We start from the raw sequence: 24,089 nt of genomic DNA, 5'->3' as shown, positions 1-24,089 counted from the left end.
ACCAGGGGTGAACGGCGCCAGCGGGACTCTGTCGTATCCGTGCGGCCGCTCAGCCCAACCGGGCCGGAGAATCAGTGGCCCCGCCGATTCCAGCGGCCCAATGCTGGCGCCGTGCCAAACGCGCCGGCGCAAATGGCGCCGATTCTCCGCCCCTCGGAGAAACGTGTGCCGGGGTCGGGGCGTCGTGGCTCGGTTGCGGCGATTCTCCGAGCCGGCGCGGGGCTCGGAGAATCGCCCCCATATCTGAGAAAAGGACGTTATAATGTGTCACCGGTGCCTGTGATATATTTGGTGAACCTTATCCTGTATTTTCTTTGTCGGTGTGAGCAATCCCTGCGGGTGACAGTGTCACCATCCTGCCACGTTTTCATGGCTTTACCCTCTTCTCCCTCATTCTCTAGCATATCCAGGTTCAATTCCCGGCTTGGGTCGCTGTCTGTGCGGAGTCTGTCCGTTCTCCCCGTGTCTGCGTGGGTTTCCTCCGGGTGCTCCGGTTTCCTCCCACATGTCCCGAAAGACGTGCTTGTTGGGTGAATTGGACATTCTGAATTCTCCCTCTGTGTACCTGAACAGGCGCCGGAGTGTGGTGACTAGGGGCTTTTCACAGTAACTTCATTGCAGTGTTAATGTAAGCCTACTTGTGACAATAAAGATTATTATTATTATCCCTCCACCATTTTTCCTGGTATCACGAGAGGCTGCAAGTTTAATGATGAAGCTGGCCAGACTGTGTTGGCGTTCTGCCTTTTTCTATACGCACAAAGTAAAAGCATTTATGCTGTAATGTGCGAGCTTTAAGGGTTTTTTGCGCTATTAGTAAAAATGGACAAACGCTAATAAAAATACATATTAAAAAACAAGGAAGCATTAACTGCCTGAGCCTTTCGCCGATCAGGATTTTCCAAAGGGCAGCGACTGAGAATAGTCGACAATAAAACTTGCATTTGTACAGTACAGTGACAAACCTTTCTCATCCGCCAAGACTGGAACAGAAAGAAGGTCCTTGTTCCCCAATTATCTTATTTATGCCTTCAATTATCAGCAGAAATAGGACAGAGGGCTCCCAGAGACAGATCAGTCTTTTGTGCGGTGATTCAGACTGACAGACAAGATTTTCAACATCAGGAGGATGAAGTCCATTCTTTATAATGCGAACTGAGTGCACTGGAAAACCAAGATTTGAGTTTATCAAGCGATTAAAAATGTTAATTGCACTGTACTCATTTTTTGTGCCACGCCGTGTCTTTTTTTAATCTGTGTCATTCTGTTAATAAAGGATTCATCTTGTTCCCACACTCACAGCTCTGGAAATCCAGTCTGACTGTTGCAGCTCGATTGGCTGCAATCATAAATTCCACCTGTATGTGTGTGCCTGGAATTACAATGGTCTCAATGGATATCTGATTATAGTAATATACAGGGTAATGAAAGTGTGTAAAATCCATCATGAACTCACCGCATCTGCTTCGCTCTCCTGCAAGATTGCAAAGCGCAGTAATCCGGATTATCCCAACAGATTGGCAGAAAACAGATCAATATAGCCATAGCTAAATCATTTAAACTTCAACAAAAATGGTCATGAAAATCAACGGCATTGTCACATCAATATACAGTGAAAATGGTGACTGACTGACTGGATCCCGTGACTATGGAAGGATGATGATCATTCAGTCACCCCTGGTTGGAACTGAGTTACACAGCAGCTCCGTATGAATTGTTATCCATAATTTCATCATTTTATGTATATTGCAGACACAAATGCATGCCAGATTATAACAGGAGAAATTGAATGGAATTCAGAAACATTGAAGCACTAGCCGTTAGAGGCTGTTTGCTTTGAATCCTAGGCTGCAATATTGGGTTCCGTAATGTTACTGGTTTTGGCTCTCGACCTGCCATTATGGAGGCCACAGGCCCAGGGCGAAATTCTCCGTTATCGGCGCAAAGTCCGCCGACCGGTGGCAAAAACGGTGCAAATCCCACCTGCATCACGCCGCCCCAAACGTCGCAAAGTCTCCGGCCCGGAATGGGCTAGCAGCGACGTGACACTATCCGCGCTGGCTCACGTGGTTCACGCCGTGCGGCGTCATACACGCCGCACGGCATGACGGCTCATTAAGGACGCGCTGCTCCCCCCACCCGACCAGAACACCCGACTGGATGGCTGCCCGCCGCTCAGCCCCGAGGTTCGAGTCGTGGGATGTGGAGGCGCTCCTGGATGCAGGGTAGCAGAGGAGGGATGCCCTGTATCCCGGGCACGGCTGCAGCCGGCGTCTGTGGAGGGAGGTGGCAGAGGCCGTCACCGCTGTGGCCCTGACACCACGGACAGGCACCCAGTGCCATAAGAAGGTGAACGACCTCGTCAGAGCAGCCAGGGTGAGCCCCCCCCCTGCCCGATATCCATATCCCCATATCCCCCCTCCCCATATCCCCACTCCCCCATATCCCCCCTCCCCCATATCCCCCATATCCCCCCTCCCCCATATCCCCCATATCCCCCCTCCCCCATATCCGCCTTCCCCCATTTCCCCAAGTGAATCCAGCCCTAACCTTAACCTCTGCAATGCGCGCGCAACCGATGGCGTGCATTCATATACCTGCCTAACACTGTTGCTTTTTACCCCTGCCACCACCCCCCCCCCCACAGGAGAAATGCGCACACAACAATAGGGAGCATGTGAGGACTGGAGGAGGCCCCGCTGATGAGAGGCCATTGACCGAACACGAGGAAAGGGCCCTGGAACTGGCTGGCGGACCTGACGACCGGGAGGTTGCTGATGCAGAGGTCGGGGGCCCACCAGCAAGTGAGCCACCGACAGCCCGACCCCATATCCCCCCTCCCCTATATCCCCCTCCCCCATATCCCCCCTCCTCTATATCCCCATCCCCCATATCACCTGATCACTGCCTGCGAGTCTAACCATGCATGCTTCATTGTGTATCGCAGGACCAAACGTCCAGGCACCCATCCCCGCAGATGCTGACCGCCCGCATAGAACATAGAACATAGAACAATACAGCGTAGTACAGGCCCTTCGGCCCACGATGTTGCACCGAAACAAAAGCCATCTAACCTACACTATACCATTATCATCCATATGTTTATCCAATAAACTTTTAAATGCCCTCAATGTTGGCGAGTTCACTACTGTAGCAGGTAGGGCATTCCACGGCCTCACTACTCTTTGCGTAAAGAACCTACCTCTGACCTCTGTCTTATATCTATTACCCCTCAGTTTAAAGTTATGTCCCCTCGTGCCAGCCATTTCCATCCGCGGGAGAAGGCTCTCACTGTCCACCCTATCCAACCCCCTAATCATTTTGTATGCCTCTATTAAGTCTCCTCTTAACCCTCTTCTCTCCAACGAAAACAACCTCAAGTCCATCAGCCTTTCCTCATAAGATTTTCCCTCCATACCAGGCAACATCCTGGTAAATCTCCTCTGCACCCGCTCCAAAGCCTCCACGTCCTTCCTATAATGCGGTGACCAGAACTGTACGCAATACTCCAAATGCGGCCGTACCAGAGATCTGTACAGCTGCAACATGACCTCCTGACTCCGGAACTCAATCCCTCTACCAATAAAGGCCAACACTCCATAGGCCTTCTTCACCACCCTATCAACCTGGGTGGCAACTTTCAGGGATCTATGTACATGGACACCTAGATCCCTCTGCTCATCCACACTTTCAAGAACTTTTCCATTAGCCAAATATTCCACATTCCTGTTATTCCTTCCAGAGTGAATCACCTCACACTTCTCTACATTAAACTCCATTTGCCACCTCTCAGCCCAGCTCTGCAGCTTATCTATATCCCTCTGTAACCTGCTACTTCCTTCCACACTATCGACAACACCACCGACTTTAGTATCGTCTGCAAATTTACTCACCCACCCTTCTGCGCCTTCCTCTAGGTCATTGATAAAAATGACAAACAGCAACGGCCCCAGAACAGATCCTTGTGGTACTCCACTTGTGACTGTACTCCATTCTGAACATTTCCCATCAACCACCACCCTCTGTCTTCTTTCAGCTAGCCAATTTCTGATCCACATCTCTAAATCACCCTCAATCCCCAGCCTCCGTATTTTCTGCAATAGCCTACCGTGGGGAACCTTATCAAACGCTTTGCTGAAATCCATATACACCACATCAACTGCTCTACCCTCGTCTACCTGTTCAGTCACCTTCTCAAAGAACTCAATAAGGTTTGTGAGGCATGACCTACCCTTCACAAAGCCATGCTGACTATCCCTGATCATGATGCCCCTCGGAGACCACGGGGGACGGAGAGACCCGGACCCTCCAGCATGCGACGCCCGCAGGATGCCCCTTGGAGATCACTGGAGATGGAGAGACCCGGACCCTCTGGCATGTGACGCCCGCAGGATGCCCCTTGGAGACCACTGGAGACGGAGAGACCTGGAGCAACAGGGAGACGACTCCCCCGTCTCGTGTGGGTGCGACGACGCAGGCGTGTGCCACCCAGCGACGAGAGGGACAGCCACTGGCCCCCGTCACAGCCGAGCCACGAAACCACTACCCAGGACACCACTACCCAGGACACCACTACCCAGGACACCCCTACCCAGGACACCACTACCCAGGAAACTGAAATACAGGACAGTGACTCAGAGTGGATGGGCGGAGACGAACTGCCACCCCAAAGTGCCATGGACTCAGAGTGGGACGATGCGCACGACACAACGCCACTGCTGTCACCAACACCCTCCACCATCGCAGAGACGCTCACCTCGGTTGGGCACTTTAGTGATGAGGCGTCTGGTACACTCACTGGTGCGCACAACACAGCCGTCCACGGGTGGCGTCCGCGGTGGAGGCAATGGGTGCGACAGTGCCAGACATGGGGAACGGTTTGCGAGGCCTGGGGCTTTCCGTGCAGGCGGCGTCTGTGGCCCAGGACATGGCTGCCCTCTCACAGGAGGCCATGAGCCAGCGCCAGCGGCAGATGGCAGAGGCGCTCAACGCCATGGCCTAGTCTCAGCAGGCCATGGCCCAGTCTCAACAGTCCATAGCCCAGTCTCTGCAGGCCATGGCCCAGTCTCTGCAGGCCATGGCCCAGTCTCAGCAGGCCATCGATGAGGGCATCGGCGCCATTGCCCATGTGCGAGCCGGCGTCGCACAGTCACAGACAGGGTTTGCCAATCCCCTGAGCTCATTGGCTGCAAACCTGCAGACCCCTGTCGATACCAGCATGGGCCTCCAGGACTGGCAGCGCCTGATGTCGGAGAGGCGTCGGATGGCCAGTCCGTTCGCATCCCCCACCCATGTAGAGGCCTGGGGGCCATCGGGCATCCCGAGGGAGGAGGAGGTGCTGTGGTCCATCCCGGGTCCCCCTGTAGGGGAGGTCCCGGAACACCGCGACACCTCGGACTCCCCCCTACCGTCCCAGGTGCATCGGGTGGGCAACGGACAGGACAGGCTGGCAGCTCGCCATCAACATCCCCCCGGGCAGAGGATGGGACTGTGCGCTGCAGTGTCACAGCCGCATGCAGGGATGGTCCGGGTGGATGGTGGTACTGTGGCCATGGGTCAGACATAGTCCAACGATGTGGAGCCAGGAGCACATCGCAGGGCGGGTTGTCATCATCCTCCATGGCCTGAAATAGACACGTGTCCACCGGCAACTGTGTGAGCCCGGCCGTTGTGCCGCAGGTGGATCGGCAATGGGGGGGTGGTGTGCATGCGGGTGGGGTGGGGGTTGAGGGTGCTGGGTGGGTGGATGGGTGGGGGGTGTGGGTGGTCGGCTGTTGCCCTGGTGTGCGGTCTGTGGCCATACTACCCGATCCCCACGCCCATCTAGTCAGTGAAGCGGGCGGCTATCAGCCTGCCCTGTGCCCGCTGGCCCAGCCGGTAACGGTGGACAGCCACCCGCCTGTGTCTAGCCCGTCTGCCCTGACCATTGCCCCCATCCCCCTCATCTGGGGAGGACTGCGCCTCTTCCTGCTGCTCCTCCACTCCGCCCTCCTCTGCCTGTGGCACATCGCCCCTCTGCTGGGCTATATTGTGCAGGACGCAGCACACCACAATGATGCGGCCGACCCTATCTGACCGATACTGGAGGGCGCCCCCAGAGAGGTCCAGGCACCTGAAACGCATCTTGAGCACGCCAAAGCACCTCTCGATCACTCCCCTTGTCGCTACATGGGCATCATTGTAGCGGTTCTCCGCCTCATTGCGTGGCCTCCATATAGGCGTCATCAGTCACGATCGCAATGGGTAGCCCCTGTCGCCCAGCAACCAGCCCCTCAGCCGGGGATGGCGTCCCTCGTACATGCCAGTGATGTATGACCGCGACAACACGTATGAGTCGTGTGCACTGCCCGGGTAACGGGCGCAGACGTGCAGGATCATCATGTGGTGGTCGCAGACCACCTGTATGTTCATCGAATAGGTCCCCTTCCTATTGGTGAACACGGCCCTGTTATCTGCAGGTGGCCGCACGGCGACGTGCATCCCATCAATCGCGCCCTGGACCATGGGGAACCCGGCCACGGCAGAGAAGCCCACGGCACGGGCATCTCGGCTGGCCCGGTCCACAGGGAAGTGAATGTAGCGGTGCGCCATGGCATATAGGGCATCTGTCACTGCCCGGATGCACCGATGCACCGATGTCTGCGATATGCCGGACAGGTCCCCACTCGGTGCCTGGAATGACCCTGTTGCATAAAAATTCTGGGCCACCGTAACCTTGACGGACACGGGGAGAGGGTGTCCCCCGCCAGTGCCACCCGGTGACAGGTGCGCCAGCAGGTGGCAGATGTGTGCCATGGTTTCCCGGCTCATCCGGAGTCTCCACCTGCATTCTCGGTCCGTGAGGTCCTGGTATGACTGCCGGGGCCGGTACACACGGGGCGCCCTCGGGTGCCTCAGTTGCCCTGGGGCCGCGACGTCCTCCTCGTCCTGTCGGTCAGGTGTCCCTCCATCCTGGTCGGCTGCCGCCTGCCCCTCTGCGGCAGCCTGCGCCGCCTCTCTGGCACGCTCCTCCTCCTCCTCATCCAGGGCAACATGGACATTAGCGGCTGCCGCCACGGCGGCCAACATCGCTGGCTGATCGGAAAACATGACGGCCTGGGGGGGGGGGGGGGGGGGGGGGGGGGGCGGGTAACGACGGCATGTCATCATTGCCCATACCCCCTCCTCCCCCCAGCCAGGTGGCATGGACCGCATGGGTCCGACTGTTGGAGGCTGGCACCTGGCCAGGTGGACCAACTCACTTGCCACCCCCCCCACGTCCCGCCATCCCCCTCCCCGGCACAGACCACCCCCGCATCCTCGTCCCCGGCATGAACCCCATCCCCCTCCCCAGCACAGACCCCATCCTCCTCCCCGGCACGGACCCCATCCTCCTCCCCGGCATGAACCCCATCCCCCTCCCCAGCACAGACCCCATCCTCCTCCCCGGTACGGACCCCATCCCCCTCCCCGGCACGGACCCCATCACCCTCCCCGGCACGGACCCCATCCCCCTCCCCGGCACGGACCCCAACCCCCTCCCGGCATGGACCCCATCCCCCACCCCGGCACGGACCCCCCCCCATCCCCCTTCCCGGCACGGACCCTATCCTCCTCCCCGGCACGGACCCCATCACCCTCCCCGGCACGGATCCCATCTCCCTCCCCGGCACGGACCGCATCCCCCTCCCCGGCAAGGACCCCAGCCCCCTCCCCGGCACGGACCCCATCCCCCTCCCCGGCACGGACCCCATCCCCCTCCCCGGCACGGACCCCGTCCCCCTCCCCGGCACGGACCCCCCCCCCATCCCCCTCCCCGGCACGGACCCCATCCCCCTCTCTGGCACGGACCCCATCCTCCTCCCCGGCATGGACCCCATCCCCCTCCCCGGCACGGACCCCATCCCCCTCTCTGGCACGGACCCCATCCTCCTCCCCGGCATGGACCCCATCCCCCTCCCCAGCACGGACCCCATCCCCCTCTCTGGCACGGACCCCATCCTCCTCCCCGGCATGGACCCCATCTCCCTCCCCGGCACGGACCGCATCCCCCTCCCCGGCACGGACCCCATCCCCCTCCCCGGCACGGACCCCATCCTCCTCCCCGGCACGGACCCCATCCCCCTCCCCGGCACGGACCCCATCCCCCTCCCCGGCACGGACCCCCCCATCCCCCTCCCCGGCACGGACCCCCCCACCCCCATCCCCCTCCCCGGCACGGACCCCATCCCCCTCCCCGGCACGGACCCCACCCCCCTCCCCGGCACGGACCCCATCCCCCTCCCTGGCACGGACCCCATCCCCCTCCCCGGCACGGACCCCCCCATCCCCCTCCCCGGCACGCACCCCATCCCCCTCCCCGGCACGGACCCCATCCTCCTCCCCGGCACTCACCCCCCCCTCCCGGCACTCCCCCGGAGCCCAGCCCACTCTAACCCCCCCGCCGCACACACACACACACACACACACAACCCGAGACACACATCTCCCCACACATTCAGACTGCGGCCACGCCATCGCCTCTCCAGCGGCCAACCCCCCAGGCCGTCACCCACCTCCACGCTGGTCGGCGTCAACCTTGAGCACTGGTTGACGCCAATTGAAACGGTGGTTTTATTCACGCCGACGTGACCCGTCATCACGTCGGCGGGACTTCGGCCCATCCGGACGGGAGAATATCGGCAGCCCCAAAATCCATTGCCTTGCGCCCACCCGTGCCATTCTCCGAGGTGTGCGGCGCCATTGACGCCCCGCCGACTTTTCTCCCTTCGGAGACTTCGGCGGGCGGCGGGGGCGGAATTCACGGCGGCCAACGGCCATTCTCCGACCCGCTGGGGGGGTCGGAGAATCTCGCCCCCAGTTTCTGTTATCTCTTAAACACACACAGGACACTGTATTCATTCAGCTGCACGAGAAACGCAACGCCGCACGCCGTATGGATGGCCTCGGGATGTCACCTGCGACCCTCCCCTGATGCTCCGCCCCTGATGGGCCAAGTCCTCGACGGCGTGGGACACGTGTGCTTACACCTTTCGGAGAAGTTGCATGGCGGCTGTGGACTGGGTCCAGTGCTATCACAGTCATTGGGGGAGCTGTTCCGGTGGCAGGGGGGGCTTCGGCGGGGGCTGGAGGGACTGGTGGGGAGGTGGTCGAGGTTGGCGAGGTTGGTTACGGGGAGGGGCAGTCTTTGACAGGCCGCGTCCGTGCGTGGCCGGCGCCATGTTGGACGGCGCGGCCGCCGCTGTGAGCATCCGTGGCCACGGACGCGGCCATTCTCCGGTCCTATCCACAGGTAAAGCTGGGGGCTTTATGGCTGCTAGCCCGCCCCCCCCACCCCCCGGGTGGAGGATCGATGCGGGGGCGGCCCCAACTTTCTGGTCGTGAGACCAGGCAGGTCCTGCGGGCATAGCCGCAGGATCGGAGAATCCAGCCCGTTGTGTTGTGTTTCTGGAGAGTTAATGAGGGCAGTGTGTGTGCCGTGTTGTTGGACAAGTTCACCCAGGTTGTTTCAGTCAGGATAGAATTGTGCGGGATCATTAAAAGCATTTGAGAGGTCATTGAAGCATTCTGGGCAGAAAACTTGCTCTCGCTCATTGGGCCGTTACAGTCAATCGTGGGCTACGGTACGACAGACAGCAGAGACACAAGACAAGAAATGTGCGCAGAGGGAGGAGGAGGGCTCTGAGCAGAAGGCCATACACAGTCAGGCTATTCAAAGAGCACTTAACCTCCATCTCAACTAGGAGCGCTATCTCCACTATCCACCAGGGATATGGCCACTGAATTGTGCCCCCACCTCCAAGTGTATCTTCAGAGCACGGGGAGGCTGGCACTGCCAGTCAAGGTCACTGTCGCTCTCAATTTCTATGCTTCAAGGATCCCATCAGGCCACAGCTGGCACCAGTACCATGGCACAGGAATTATCCATCCACCCTGGCCTTGCTGCAGCTCGATGTGCTCATTGGGCTGGACTTTACCAGCCATTTGTAAACAGGTTGAGAGGCTGGGAGATCTGTAAAATGGTGAGAGAAATGCCGGGTGGAGTGCCAGTTGTCTTTGACCCTTGGAGGTTGCACCCTGGTGACTAAGGTCACCCCGACAGCAAAGGCACTGACTGCCATCACCGCTGCCTTTGTCAACTCTTCCTCATGACTGAAGTTGCTCATCCTTGATGGCGACCTCCTCCGCAATCTTCCAAAGGCCTTTACACCTTTCCTGAAGCGTGATATCCAGAATTGTCCACAACATTTGCTGGGGCCTAATCAATGCTTTATACATTTCAAACTTCAAGGTTGCTGATATGTTCAACTCACAGTTCGTAATGATGGGTGTTGGATGCATTGTTAGTATAAACAGGAGCAGCAGAACATAGAACATAGAACAATACAGCGCAGTACAGGCCCTTCAGCCCACGATGTTGCACCGAAACAAAAGCCACCTAACCTACACTATGCCATTATCATCCATATGTTTATCCAATAAACTTTTAAATGCCCTCAATGTTGGCGAGTTCACTACTGTAGCAGGTAGGGCATTCCACGGCCTCACTACTCTTTGCGTAAAGAACCTACCTCTGACCTCTGTCCTATATCTATTACCCCTCAGTTTAAAGTTATGTCCCCTCGTGCCAGCCATTTCCATCCGCAGGAGAAGGCTCTCACTGTCCACCCTATCTAACCCCCTGATCATTTTGTATGCCTCTATTAAGTCTCCTCTTAACCTTCTTCTCTCCAACGAAAACAACCTCAAGTCCATCAGCCTTTCCTCATAAGATTTTCCCTCCATACCAGGCAACATCCTGGTAAATCTCCTCTGCACCCGCTCCAAAGCCTCCACGTCCTTCCTATAATGCGGTGACCAGAACTGTACGCAATACTCCAAATGCGGCCGTACCAGAGTTCTGTACAGCTGCAACATGACCTCCTGACTACGGAACTCAATCCCTCTACCAATAAAGGCCAACACTCCATAGGCCTTCTTCACAACCCTATCAACCTGGGTGGCAACTTTCAGGGATCTATGTACATGGCCACCTAGATCCCTCTGCTCATCCACACTTTCAAGAACTTTACCATTAGCCAAATATTCCGCATTCCTGTTATTCCTTCCAAAGTGAATCACCTCACACTTCTCGACATTAAACTCCATTTGCCACCTCTCAGCCCAGCTCTGCAGCTTATCTATATCCCTCTGTAACCTGCTACATCCTTCCACACTATCGACAACACCACCGACTTTAGTATCGTCTGCAAATTTACTCACCCACCCTTCTGCGCCTTCCTCTAGGTCATTGATAAAAATGACAAACAGCAACGGCCCCAGAACAGATCCTTGTGGTACTCCACTTGTGACTGTACTCCATTCTGAACATTTCCCATCAACCACCACCCTCTGTCTTCTTTCAGCTAGCCAATTTCTGATCCACATCTCTAAATCACCCTCAATCCCCAGACTCCGTATTTTCTGCAATAGCCTACCGTGGGGAACCTTATCAAACGCTTTGCTGAAATCCATATACACCACATCAACTGCTCTACCCTCGTCTACCTGTTCAGTCACCTTCTCAAAGAACTCAATAAGGTTTGTGAGGCATGACCTACCCTTCACAAAGCCATGCTGACTATCCCTGATCATATTATTCCTATCTAGATGATTATAAATCTTGTCTCTTATAATCCCCTCCAAGACTTTACCCACTACAGACGTGAGGCTCACCGGCCTATAGTTGCCGGGGTTGTCTCTGCTCCCCTTTTTGAACAAAGGGACCACATTTGCTGTCATCCAGTCCTCTGGCACTATTCCTGTAGCCAATGATGACATAAAAATCAAAGCCAAAGGCTCAGCAATCTCTTCCCTGGCTTCCCAGAGAATCCTAGGATAAATCCCATCAGGCCCCGGGGACTTGTCTATTTTCAGCCTGTCCAGAATTGCCAACACCTCTTCCCTACGTACCTCAATGCCATCTATTCTATTAGCCTGGGGCTCAGCATTCTCCTCCACAACATTATCTTTTTCCTGAGTGAATACTGACGAAAAATATTCATTTAGTATCTCGCCTATCTCTTCAGACTCCACACACAATTTCCCATCCCTGTCCTTGACTGGTCCTACTCTTTCCCTAGTCATTCGCTTATTCCTGACATACCTATAGAAAGCTTTTGGGTTTTCCTTGATCCTTCCTGCCAAATACTTCTCATGTCCCCTCCTTGCTCGTCTTAGCTCTCTCGTTAGATCCTTCCTCGCTACCTTGTAACTATCCATCGCCCCAACTGAAACTTCACACCTCGTCTTCACATGGGCCTCCTTCTTCCTCTTAACAAGAGATCCCACTTCCTTGGTAAACCACGGTTCCCTCGCTCGACTGCCCTTCCCCCCTGCCTGACCGGTACATACTTATCAAGAACACGCAGTAGCTGATCCTTAAACAAGCCCCACTTATCCAGTGTGCCCAACACTTGCAGTCTACTGCTCCACCTTATCCCCCCCAAGTCACGTCTAATGGCATCATAATTGCCCTTCCCCCAGCTATAACTCTTGCCCTACGGTGTATACTTATCCCTTTCCATCATTAACGTAAACGTCACCGAATTGTGGTCACTGTCCCCAAAGTGCTCTCCTACTTCCAAATCCAACACCTGGCCTGGTTCATTACCCAAAACCAAATCCAACGTGGCCTCGCCTCTTGTTGGCCTGTCAACATATTGTTTCAGGAAACCCTCCTGCACACACTGTACAAAAAACGACCCATCTATTGTACTCAAACTATATCTTTTCCAGTCAATATTTGGAAAGTTAAAGTCTCCCATAATAACTACCCTGTTACTTTCGCTCTTATCCAGAATCATCTTCGCCATCCTTTCCTCTACATCCCTGGAACTATTAGGAGGCCTAATAAAAACTCCCAACAGTGTGACCTCTCCTTTCCTGTTTCTAACTTCAGCCCATACTACCTCGGAAGAAGAGTCCCCATCTAGCATCCTCTCCGCCACCGTAATACTGCTCTTGACTAGCAGCGCCACACCTCCCCGTCTTTTGCCTCCTTCTCTGAGCTTACTAAAACACCTAAACCCCGGAACCTGCAACATCCATTCCTGTCCCTGCTCTATCCATGTCTCCGAAATGGCCACAACATCGAAGTCCCAGGTACCAACCCAAGCTGCCAGTTCCCCTACCTTGTTCCGTATACTCCTGGCATTGAAGTAGACACACTTCAAACCACCTACCTGAACACTGGCCCCCTCCTGTGACGTCAAATCTGTGCTCCTGACCTCTATACTCTCATTCTCCCTTACCCTAACATGTATATTTTTCTTTGATGATTCTGCTTTCATATGACAACTCAAAGTATTTTTCCTGTTGTGCAGAATCTGCATCAATTAGACATTTGTACGAACAAAGACAGAGAACTAGAAGAGTAAGAGCGGGTTTTCGTCCTGTACAAGAACCATTAGGAGTTTTTATTTGCATTTGTTTGCATCTGCATTCTTAGCTACTGACATAAATAGTCAGAGGGGCTTTCCGAAGTGAAGGAATTTGGGACTCAACTGACTCCATGAATTTAATCGTATTCCTAGATCATTGCTGCAGCCACGGAGCATATTTTCCGGTTTTCGTGAATTATGATTCATTTCCCCGATTTCATGGGTTTTATGCGAGCCGAAAATTAAAATGGCAGGAACACCAAATTTGATGCAGATGAACTCAGTCAATGCAAGTCATTCAGTGGCAGTGAAAGCATATAAGCCAGTCGCAGTGCATCTCAGCCTGAAGCAACTTTTACATTTCTCAACCAGTTATATTGCTTTTAATTAGTATCAATGGTAAATGCGCGACAATCACCAGGCAGGAATGTTCCCTTCCAGTCGGGGAACACTTCAGCAGTCAAGGGCATTCAGCCTCTGATCTCCGGGTAAGCGTTCTCCAAGGCGGCCTTCAGGACGCGCGACAACGCAGAATCGCCGAGCAGAAGCTTATAGCCAAGTTCCGCACACATGAGTGCGGCCTCAACCGGGACCTGGGATTCATGTCGCATTACATTCATCCCCCACCATCTGGCCTGCGAAATCCTACCAACTGTCCTGGCTTGACACAATTCACACCTCTTTAACCTGGGGTTACCCATCTCTGGATCTGTAAAGATTTAATCAACTGCTAATGCTCACATTCCAAGCATTGTCTGGCGTCTTTGAATTTGTCTATATATATGTTTCTGGAGCATACCTCTTCATTCACCTGAGGAAGGAGCAGCGCTCCGAAAGCTAGTGTTCGAAACAAACATGTTGGACTTTAACCTGGTGTTGTAAGACTTCTTACTGTGCTCACCCCAGTCCAACGCCGGCATCTCCACATAATGATAAATGCGTCATCTACCCAATAAGAAAAATTGACTTTTATTTCATTATGAAAGAAAAACATTTGAGAAAATTCTGATTCCCTCATTGGGTTCACGTTGGACCAGGAAATAGAACATAGAACATAGAACAGAGAACATAGAAAAATACAGCACAGAACAGGCCCTTCGGCCCACGATGTTGTGCCGAACCTTTGTCCTAGATTAATCATAGATTATCATAGAATTTACAGTGCAGAAGGAGGCCATTCGGCCCATTGAGTCTGCACCGGCTCTTGGAAAGAGCACCCTACTCAAGGTCAACACCTCCACTCTATCCCCATAACCCAGTAACCCCACCCAACACTAAGGGTAATTTTGGACACTAAGGGCAATTTATCACGGCCAATCCACCTAACCTGCACATCTTTGGACTGTGGGAGGAAGCCGGAGCACCCGGAGGAAACCCACGCAGACACGGGGAGGATGTGCAGATTCCGCACAGACAGTTACCCAAGCCGGAATCGAACCTGGGACCCTGGAGCTGTGAAGCAATTGTGCTATCCACAATGCTACCGTGCTGCCCTTAAGAACAAATTAATCTACACTATATCATTCTACCGTAATCCATGTACCTATCCAATAGCTGCTTGAAGGTCCCTAATGTTTCCGACTCAACTACTTCCACAGGCAGTGCATTCCATGCCCCCACTACTGTCTGGGTAAAGAACCTACCTCTGACATCCCCCTATATCTTCCACCATTCACCTTAAACTTATGTCCCCTTGTAATGGTCTGTGGGAGGAAACCGGAGCACCCGGAGGAAACCCACGCAGACACGGGGAGAACGTGCAGACTTCGCGTTTTATTGACCCAAGCCGGGAATCAAACCTGGGACCAGTAATAATGGTGGTTCAGGGATTGTAATGGTCCCTCATTAATTGCACCAATTGATCAAAGGGTTTGGAGTCCGGAGCCTCTGGAGATGTTAAGTTTTGCATGAGGTTACATGTGTGTGGGCCACAAATACTCAGTAATATTACTTTTTGTTTGTCTTCTGCCATTATTTCATTGGGAGCAAAAGCATATCGAAGCCTTTCGACACATTAGCCCCAACTTTCAACCTCCGGATCAAATCGATCAATTTTCCCAAACAGAGTGATCAGTATTCGACTCCAGATGATCGGGAGCGGCGCTGTTGCTAGTGCCTTCAGCCCCGACCCCCTGCACAAACTTTCCTCCATTCTGACCCACTGGGAATCAGCCCCTCTTACCCAGCTCCGCACTTTCTCCACGTTCGCCGCCCAGTAGTAGTACAACAGGTTCGGGAGACCCAAATCCCCTGCCTGCCTTCCCCTCTGTAGCAGCACCTTTCTCACTCTGGCCACCTTCCCTCCCCATATGAACAACGTAATCCTTCCCTCAACCTCCCTGAAAAAAGACTTTGGCAGGAAAATCGGTAGACATAGAAAAATAAACAGACATCGCGGCAACACATTCATTTTAACCGCCTGTACCCGACCCGCCAGTGACAGAGGAAGGCCATCCCACCTTGCCAGATCGGCTTTCACTCTCCCCACCAAACTAGTGATGCTGTACCTGCGAAGCCTCCCCCACTCCCGGGCAACCTGTACCCCCAGATACCTAAAATGAGTCCCTGCTCTACGGAATGGCAGCCCCCCCACCCCTGCCCCCACCCCCAGCCGAGACACCACAAAGTACTCACTCTTGTCCAGGTTCAGCTTGTACCCCGAGAAAGACCCAAATAGCCGCAGTAGCTCCAATATTCCTCCTATCGACGCACTCGGTTCCGACACATACAGCAGCAAGTCGTCGGCATATAAGGACATCCTATGCTCCCCCTCCCCCCCCGCACTATTCCTTTCCATACTCCCAAACTTCTCAATGCGATGGCCAACGGCTCAATCGCAAGTGCAAACAGCAGGAGGGACACAGGACATCCCTGTCTCGTCCCACGGTGGAGAGGAAAGTATCTCGAACTGATATTTATTCCGACCCCTTGACTCCAGCCAGCAAAGCCTTCCCCACCACAAAAAAGTCGATCCGCGAGTATACCTTATGGACCGCTGAGAAAAACGAGTACTCCCATTCCCTTGGGTGCAGGAACCTCCAAGGGTCCACCCCTCCCATTTCCACCATTAGCCCAGCCAGCGCCTTTGCCCCCCTCTGATGGGACCAGCGAGCGCGGCCGTGAGCTGTCCAACCTTGGCAACCTTGGCTCCTGCACCAAGTTCCAGTCCCCCCCACACTCAGCTCATGCGTGTCCAAGTTGGGAATGGCCCCAAACACCTTCCTCGCGAATCCCACATCATCCCAATTGGGACCGTATACACTTAACAGCGCCACTTATATCCCCTCCAGCGCCCCTGCCTCAATCACATATCTGCCACCACCTTCTCCATCTGGAAGCATACCCTTTTGCTGACCAACCCCGCTACCCCTCGAGCCCTTCCATCAAATCCGGAGTGAAACACTTGGCTAACCCAGCCCTTTTTAAGTCTCACATGGTCCTTCACCCTCAAGTGAGTCTCCTGCAGCATTGCTACATCGGCTTTCAAACTTTTAAGATGCGCAAGCACCCTTGACCGGACCTCCTAGCCCTCTCACGTTCCACGTGACTATCCTTACTGGGGGTCTCATCCCCCCCCCCAACCTTTCTTATCCACCATCACCATACCACCGGGCCCTGCCCCATAAGCCTGACCCGCCCCTGTCCATTGTTAACATCGAACCCCTTCCCCCCCCCCCTCCCAAGACCCTCTCCTACAAAAACATCCCCCAACATCCATCCCTTCCCCCCCCCCCCCCCCCCGTCTCGCTCGCCTCGTAGGCCCATTGAAGCCTGCTACCCAGGCTCCAACGTCCGCAGCCCTCCTCTCACCTCACCCCCGTTCACTAACTGACTTTAGTTAGCTAGCACGGGTGGCTCCCCCCGCCAAGACCTCTCGCCCCCTTCCGCCCAGTCCCAGAGAAAGAAACACCAAAACAAACGCAACAATCCAACCCCTACAATTCACTAACATAACATTTAATCGTCGCAACACAGAACGCCATTAACTTGAACTCTGTAACAATGCAAAGAGAAGTAAATTGCAATACAAATCAGTAAAAAGAAAGTTGTAACATTTATACATTTTCCAGCTGCTCAAACACAGTCCACAGTCTCTCTTCCAGTTCCGCTCTTCACGTCTGTCCCAAGCCTTCTGCCCTGACGAACACCTCAGCGGCCTCCGCTGTCTCAAAGTAAAAGTCTTTGGCATTATATGTTACTCTCAACTTCGCCGGGTACACCACACCAAATCACACCCCATTTTTGTACAAAGCCGCCTTCACTCGCCCAAACGCCGCTCGTCTTTTTGCCAACTCCACCGACAAGTCCTGGTAGATCCGAACCGCAGTACCATCCCACAGCGCCTCGCGCTTCTGCTTCACCCAGCTTAATACCTTCTCCTTCATGCACAACTTATGGAAGCAGATAATTACTGCCCTTGGCGGCTCATTCACTTTGGGCTTCGGCCTTAATGACCCATGTGCTCGGTCCAGCTCGTACAGTGTGGGGCTCTCACCCGCCCCCATCAGCTTCGCCAACTTCTGAGCGAAATATTGCGTTGGCCTTGGGCCCTCTGTCCCTTTGGGGAAGCCCACAATTCTCAAATTGTGTCGCCTTGAGCGGTTTTCCAAGTCTTCCAGCTTTGCTCGGAGCCCTCTGTTAACCTCCACCACCCTCCGCAGCTCGTCCCCCATCGAGGTGACCTGGTCGCTGTGTCGTGTCACGGCCTCCTCCACCTCCTTCATCTTCTCGCCCGACTCTCTCACCTCGGCCAATGCCTTTGCCACCTCCACCCTCACCGGGCCGATTGCCTCCTCCACGAATGACTTCAACACGACCGCCGTCTCCTTCCACAAGGCCTCTATGTGCCTCACAAACTGTTTTTCCAGCTCCACCGCCATCACCTCGGTCATCTTCTCCACTGTAAGTAGTGCGGCCCCGCCTCGCAGCTCGGCATCCGCCATCCTGTCAACACTTTTGCTCGTCTTCTCCTTCAGCGGCGAACCCGCGTTTCCTCCTTTCTTCGACGCTGCTCTTCGCATCCTTTAGCTGCTTATTGTTTTTTATCTTCTTTCTTTTCTCCTCTCTCCCCCTTCACCCTCCTGTCCTTCATCAATCTGACTTATTCTTTTTATGAAAAAAAAAGGGAGAGAAAAAACCTTCTTTCGTTCTCCTCTGCATTCACCCAGAGCTCCCCTGGGACCAGGCTTCAACCTTCTTTCTTCCTCCTAGTGGGAGCCCATCCGACATGGAGCACCCTCCCTACATAGTGCCCTTGCCTCAGGCCTGCCGCCTCGGCCTCCTCGTAGCTCCGCCCCCGCTGCTCTGACCTCGACGCCGCGCTGGGCCCAGTGCCTCAGCCCCCGCCGCCCGACATCCGCGCGGGGCTCTTCGCCGGTTTTTAAACCGGCCCCGCTGGCTGCTCGTGACAGCCCCAAAGGCCGACGATAGTCGGGGGGTAGATGAAGACTCGGGGATTTCCCCGAAATCGCCGCGAATCGTGGCCACCGGCGGGAGCTCTTGTTGCAGCGGCCGCCCTGCTCCACCATTTGCTTTCTTAACCTCTTTATCCTCCTGCTCTGTTAACTTAAGGGACCGTGTACATGCACACCAAGATCCCTTGGATTCTTGATGTTTCCCAGGGTCCTGCCGTTTATCATGTATTCCCCTTGCCTTGTGTGTCCTGCCCAAGTGCATCACCTCTCACTTATCCGGATTGAAATCCATTTGCCACTGATCAACCCATCTGACCAGCCCGTCTTTATCCTCACCCCACCAATTTTCATATAATCTGTGAACTTACTGATGAACCCTCCTATATTAAAGTCTAAATAATTTATACAAACCACAAACAGCAAGGGCCCCAACACTGATCCCTGCGGGACCCCACTGGACACAGGCTTCCTGTCAGAAAACACCCCTCGACCATCACCCTCTGCTTCCTGCCACTCAGCCAATTCTGGATCCAATTTGCTACATTTTCTTGGATCCCATGGGCTCTTGCCTTCACCATCAGTCTCCCATGTGAGACCTTAGCAAAAGCCTTGCTGAAGTCCAAGTAGACTACGTCATATGCATTTCCGTCATCTACGCACCTGGTCACTTCTGCAAAAAGTTCTATAAAGTTGATTAAGCATGATTTCCCCTTAACAAAACCATGCTGACTGTTCTTGATTAATCCCTGCCTCTCCAAATACAGATTAATGCTGTCTCAGAATTGCTTCCTATAGTTTGGGGTTCGACTGACTGGCCTGTAGTTTCCTGGTTTATCCCTTCCTCCCTTCTTGAATAATGGCACCACATTGACTGTCCTCCAGTCCTCCGGCACCTCTCCAGTGGCCAGAGAGGAATTGAAAATTATTGCCAGCGCCCCTGCTATTTCCTCCCTTGCCTCACTCAATAGCCTGCGATGCAATTAATCTGGCCCTGGAGATATGTCTACTTTTAAGCCTGGTAGACCACTTAGAACATCCTCTCTATCTATGTTAAATTCTTAAATTCTTTCAGTCGTTCTCCCTGATTTCTCTACCCATATCATCCCTCTCTTGAGTGAACACCGACACAAAGTGTTCATTTGGAACCCTATCTACATCCTCCGGCTCCACACACAAATTACGCTGTGGACCTTAATGGGCCCTTATTTTTCCTTAGTTATTCTTTTACCCTTAATGTACTTGTAAAACAAGTTAGGATATTTCTTTATTTTACCCGCCAGTATCCTTTCATGTCCATTTTTGTTCTCCCGGTCTCCTTTTTTAAGTTCTCCCTTGCGCATTCTATACGCCTCTAGGGCTTCTGCTGTTTTGAACCCTCGATATCTGCCATAAGCTTGGAAACCCTTGGACCAAGTTTTTGAAATGAAATATTCTTTCATAAGATTCAATAGAATTGTTCAGCAGGAGTACAAATGTTACAATTGCTTGGATGGTGCCTGGATGGTGACTGGATGCTGACTTTATAAAATGCAGCCAGGTTGGATTCAGAAAGTGTCTTGAGTAAACTCCTTAATTGTTTCTTGAATTGACATCCAAAGTCTGCAGAAAGCCCCGTGTGATGATACATCTACCCTCCAAAAACAAGCAATAGACACCGTTGTTGGGGAAGTTATGTTAGTGTGGGGGTGCTGGAGTATTAACTGGAAAGTACCAGTTATTGGATTTGAGATGTAATGATGAAATGGATTAAGAAGCTTACTGCAGACTAACCAAATTTATTGAAGATCCAAAACTGGGACGACTGGTTGAATGTGAGGAGGGAGTCAGGGAACTGCAGAATGGTTAAATATAAGCAAGCAGCTGGAACATTGGCAGGTGAAATTTAATATGGGCGTATGTTATAACATGGGAGAGAAAACAGGTGGCATCTGTACTCGACTAATGGTGTTGATTTACCAAAGGACAAAGGCAAAAGAGATCTAATAGTTTTAGTAGACCTGTTGCTCAACTTGTCAAGCAAAGAGAAGGTTGAACTATATAGCTAACACAGTAGAATAAAGTCAGAGGAAGCTGTGCTTAACATACTGGGTGCCTGTCAGACACTACCAAAGGGGACATGGATTATCCATGATTCTCATTGTCAGGTAATCATGCCTGAATGTCTGTTATTCACACCTACCAAGGGGTCTCCCTGCTGTAAGTCTGGTTTAGTTAAGTCGCCCTTTCCAACACGACGTGTAGTTCTTGTCGCCAAAGCATAAAAGAGAAATTCAAGGCCCAGAGACTTGCAGACAAGCACCACGAGACTGGCCACTTAATATCAGACAGATTCACAAAGAAATCAAATGTGAGAGGTCTGGGCTTTTTTGCCTGGGGCAGAAATGACTGAGGGAGGTATAGGTAGTAATTTGTAGAAATAAAGCAAAATCAATTGAAACAATAGGACAATGCAACAATAAAGGAGGAGGATATGACTTACGTCAGAGTGCGATTTACAAATTAAAACTGACACCCTGCAGTGAATATTTCAGAATATAGTAGAAATATAAAATGTAATATTGGATAATACAGCCCTGTTAGAATGCAGAGCGTTCATGAAAGGTTGAAGGAAATATTTACTGGTATCTGACTTTTTTGCATTGTCATTTTAAGGCCACATATTGAGGTATCCAGTCTAATTGTATCTAATTTTAAGAGTGGAATATTGGAGGTGATTTCTGTAAAGATACTTTACCTCCAGGTGTCTGTAGCATAGTTTGTGCACTATTGAGAGAGATTGCAGTGTTGATATGGGTTAATCGGACAATTTGTGTTTTTGAATCAGTGGGTTCTAGTTTTAAGTCTCACTTCAGCACATACCTGAAGCTGGTATTTCAGTACAACACTGAGGGAGTGCTGCATTGTCAGCAGTCCCATCTTTAAGTCACGGTGCAATCCAATTTGAAGGCAACAGATTTCTTGGAGCTGTGGTGATCATATATGACTAAACCAACTCAGCAAAATTATATCAACTGGTTATTCCTTTCATTGATGCTGCATCTGTCCACATAGCAACACTTCAAGAGTAATTCATTGAATGTACCAATGCTTTAGAATGTCCTGAGGTTATAAAAATGCTACATAAATGCAAGAAGTTGTGTAGAGACGGTTGTGTAGTGGTAATGGCATTGGACTGGTACTCCAGAGGCACAGGATAATGTTCTGGGAATATGGGTTCAAATCCCAGCAATGTGGCGGGCAGAATTTAAATTCAACGACAGCCTCTATAATTGCGGCATTGACTTAATTTAAAAAAAAATGAATTTAGAGTACCCAATTCATTTTTTCCAATTAAGGGGCAATTTAGCGTGGCCAATCCACCTAACCTGCACATTTTTGGGTTGTGGGGGCGAAATCCACGCAAACACGGGGAGAATGTGCAAACTCCACATGGACAGTTACCCAGAGCCGGGATCGAACCTGGGACCTCGGCGCCGTGAGGCAGCAGGGCTAACCCACTGCGCCACTGTGCTGCCCTTATTGTGGCATTGACAACCGGCAGTGCAAATACCCATCAGTTCACGAGAAGGAAATCTACCGTCCTTACTTGGTCTGGCCTCCATGTGAACTCCGATCCGCAGCAGTATGGCTGATGCTTAATTGCCCTCTGGAATGGCCCAGCAAGCCTCTCAGTTAAAACGGCAATTAGGGAAAGGGTAACATGTGTTGGCCTTGCCAGGGACACGCAGTCCCCGTGAAAGAAAAAAGAGCTTTTTCCTTTTTTTTTCTTTATCAAATACGCATCCCATCATGTCCTTTTTTTTATCCCAAGCGATTGTTCAAATAATTGAAGACATTTTGGATACTTATTTTCATACCTAATTGAAATGCAAACTGTCCATCTGCACCCTCACGAGAGAACATTTCCCAGGTGGTCTTCTTTGGTGAAGTTTCTTCCTTTTAACTATTTTATAATAATCTATTTTTAGATTATTAGAAAAATGAAAAAAATAAGCCATGTGGTGTAAAAAAGAAAGGTATTGCTCGAGGTAGAACAGTCTGCCCACCCAGTTAAATAATAATAATTAGCTTTCAAAATAATAATAACAATAATCTTTCTTATTGTCACAAGTAGGTTTACATTAACACTGCAATGACGTTACTGTGAAAATCCCCGACTCACCACATTCCGGCGCCTCTTCGGGTACTCAGAGGTAGAATTCAGAATGTCCAAATTATATAATAGCACGGCTTCCAGGACTTGTGGGAGGGAACTGGAGCACCAGGAGGAAACCCACACAGACACGGGGAGAACGTGCAGACTCCACCCAGACAGTGACCCAAGCCAGGAATCGAACTTGGGACCCTGCCACTGTGAAGCAACAGTGCCAACCACTGTGCTACCATGCTGCCCAGTGTTCCCAGTGATATTCCCAGTGATTCCTGTTTTGTGCTGAGTTGGCCGATGGGGCAATAGTTGAGTGTTGCACTTAGCCTCCAGATCCCTAAACTGTGGGAAGGGTGGGCTCGGGGGTTTTACCGTTCCAAGATCCATGTGCAGTGCGGTTCTTCCTCCTATGGTCGCTGGGCAAGAGGACAATCCCATTTGGCTGGGTGAGACGGCTGGTTATAAGGATAGAATAAAAAAACTTAAGCTATTTAGCCTTTGAAAGGTACAGATCGAGAGAGGGCGATGGGACTCGGAAACAGGGAAAAGGCACTTTGGTGAAAGATAAGTTTTAGACTGATGCCATGATATTCTCCTTTGTGCAAAGTGTTCACAACTAATAATTTAAAAAAAAACTCTAGGGAAAAACTCTAGGGAAAGGTAACTATTCCAGAAAGTGCTGGGAAATTCGAGGTGCCCGAGGAATCCCCTTTGGATTTCGGCGGCAGCGGTGCGCAGGGGCCTTCTGGGAGGTGAGTACTTACTTTAAAAAGCCTTGCCTTTACAGGAGCAGCCCTTCGGATTTCGGCGGCAGCGGTGCGCAGGGGCCTTCTGGGAGGTGAGTACTTACTTTAAAAAGCCTTGCCTTTACAGGAGCAGCCCTTCGGATTTCGGCGGCAGCGGTGCGCAGGGGCCTTCTTGGAGGTGAGTAGTGTATTTAAAAGCCTTACCTTTACAGGAGCAGCCCTTTGGATTTCGGCGGCAGCGGTGCGCAGGGGCCTTCTTGGAGGTGAGTAGTGTATTTAAAAGCCTTGCCTGGTCCCGTGTCTGTTCTTCTTTTCTGTTTTATTTGTTTTTATATAAGGCGGGAACCGGAAGTTCGACCCGCGGACCTCTGGCAAGTCCCCC

The 24,089-nt window shown here is 52.5% G+C and overlaps 1 long non-coding RNA gene across 2 annotated transcripts in view; it reads right to left on the bottom strand.

Annotated features, from left to right (window-relative positions):
- LOC140393673 (uncharacterized) overlaps positions 1-1,593 on the bottom strand; it is a 184,564-nt gene extending 182,971 nt beyond the window's left edge. For both annotated transcript variants that reach the window (XR_011935708.1, XR_011935709.1), the window contains exon 1: positions 1,457-1,593. This is a non-coding gene — a long non-coding RNA (uncharacterized lncRNA). The remainder of the gene's footprint in view (positions 1-1,456) is intronic.
- Positions 1,594-24,089: the final 22,496 nt, after the last annotated feature.

Source organism: Scyliorhinus torazame, chromosome 17 (assembly GCF_047496885.1).
Source record: "Scyliorhinus torazame isolate Kashiwa2021f chromosome 17, sScyTor2.1, whole genome shotgun sequence".
In the NCBI taxonomy this organism is placed as follows: Eukaryota; Metazoa; Chordata; class Chondrichthyes; order Carcharhiniformes; family Scyliorhinidae; genus Scyliorhinus; species Scyliorhinus torazame.
The sequence above is the reverse complement of the archived record's forward strand: the minus strand, read 5'-3'. Positions and strand labels throughout refer to the sequence as shown.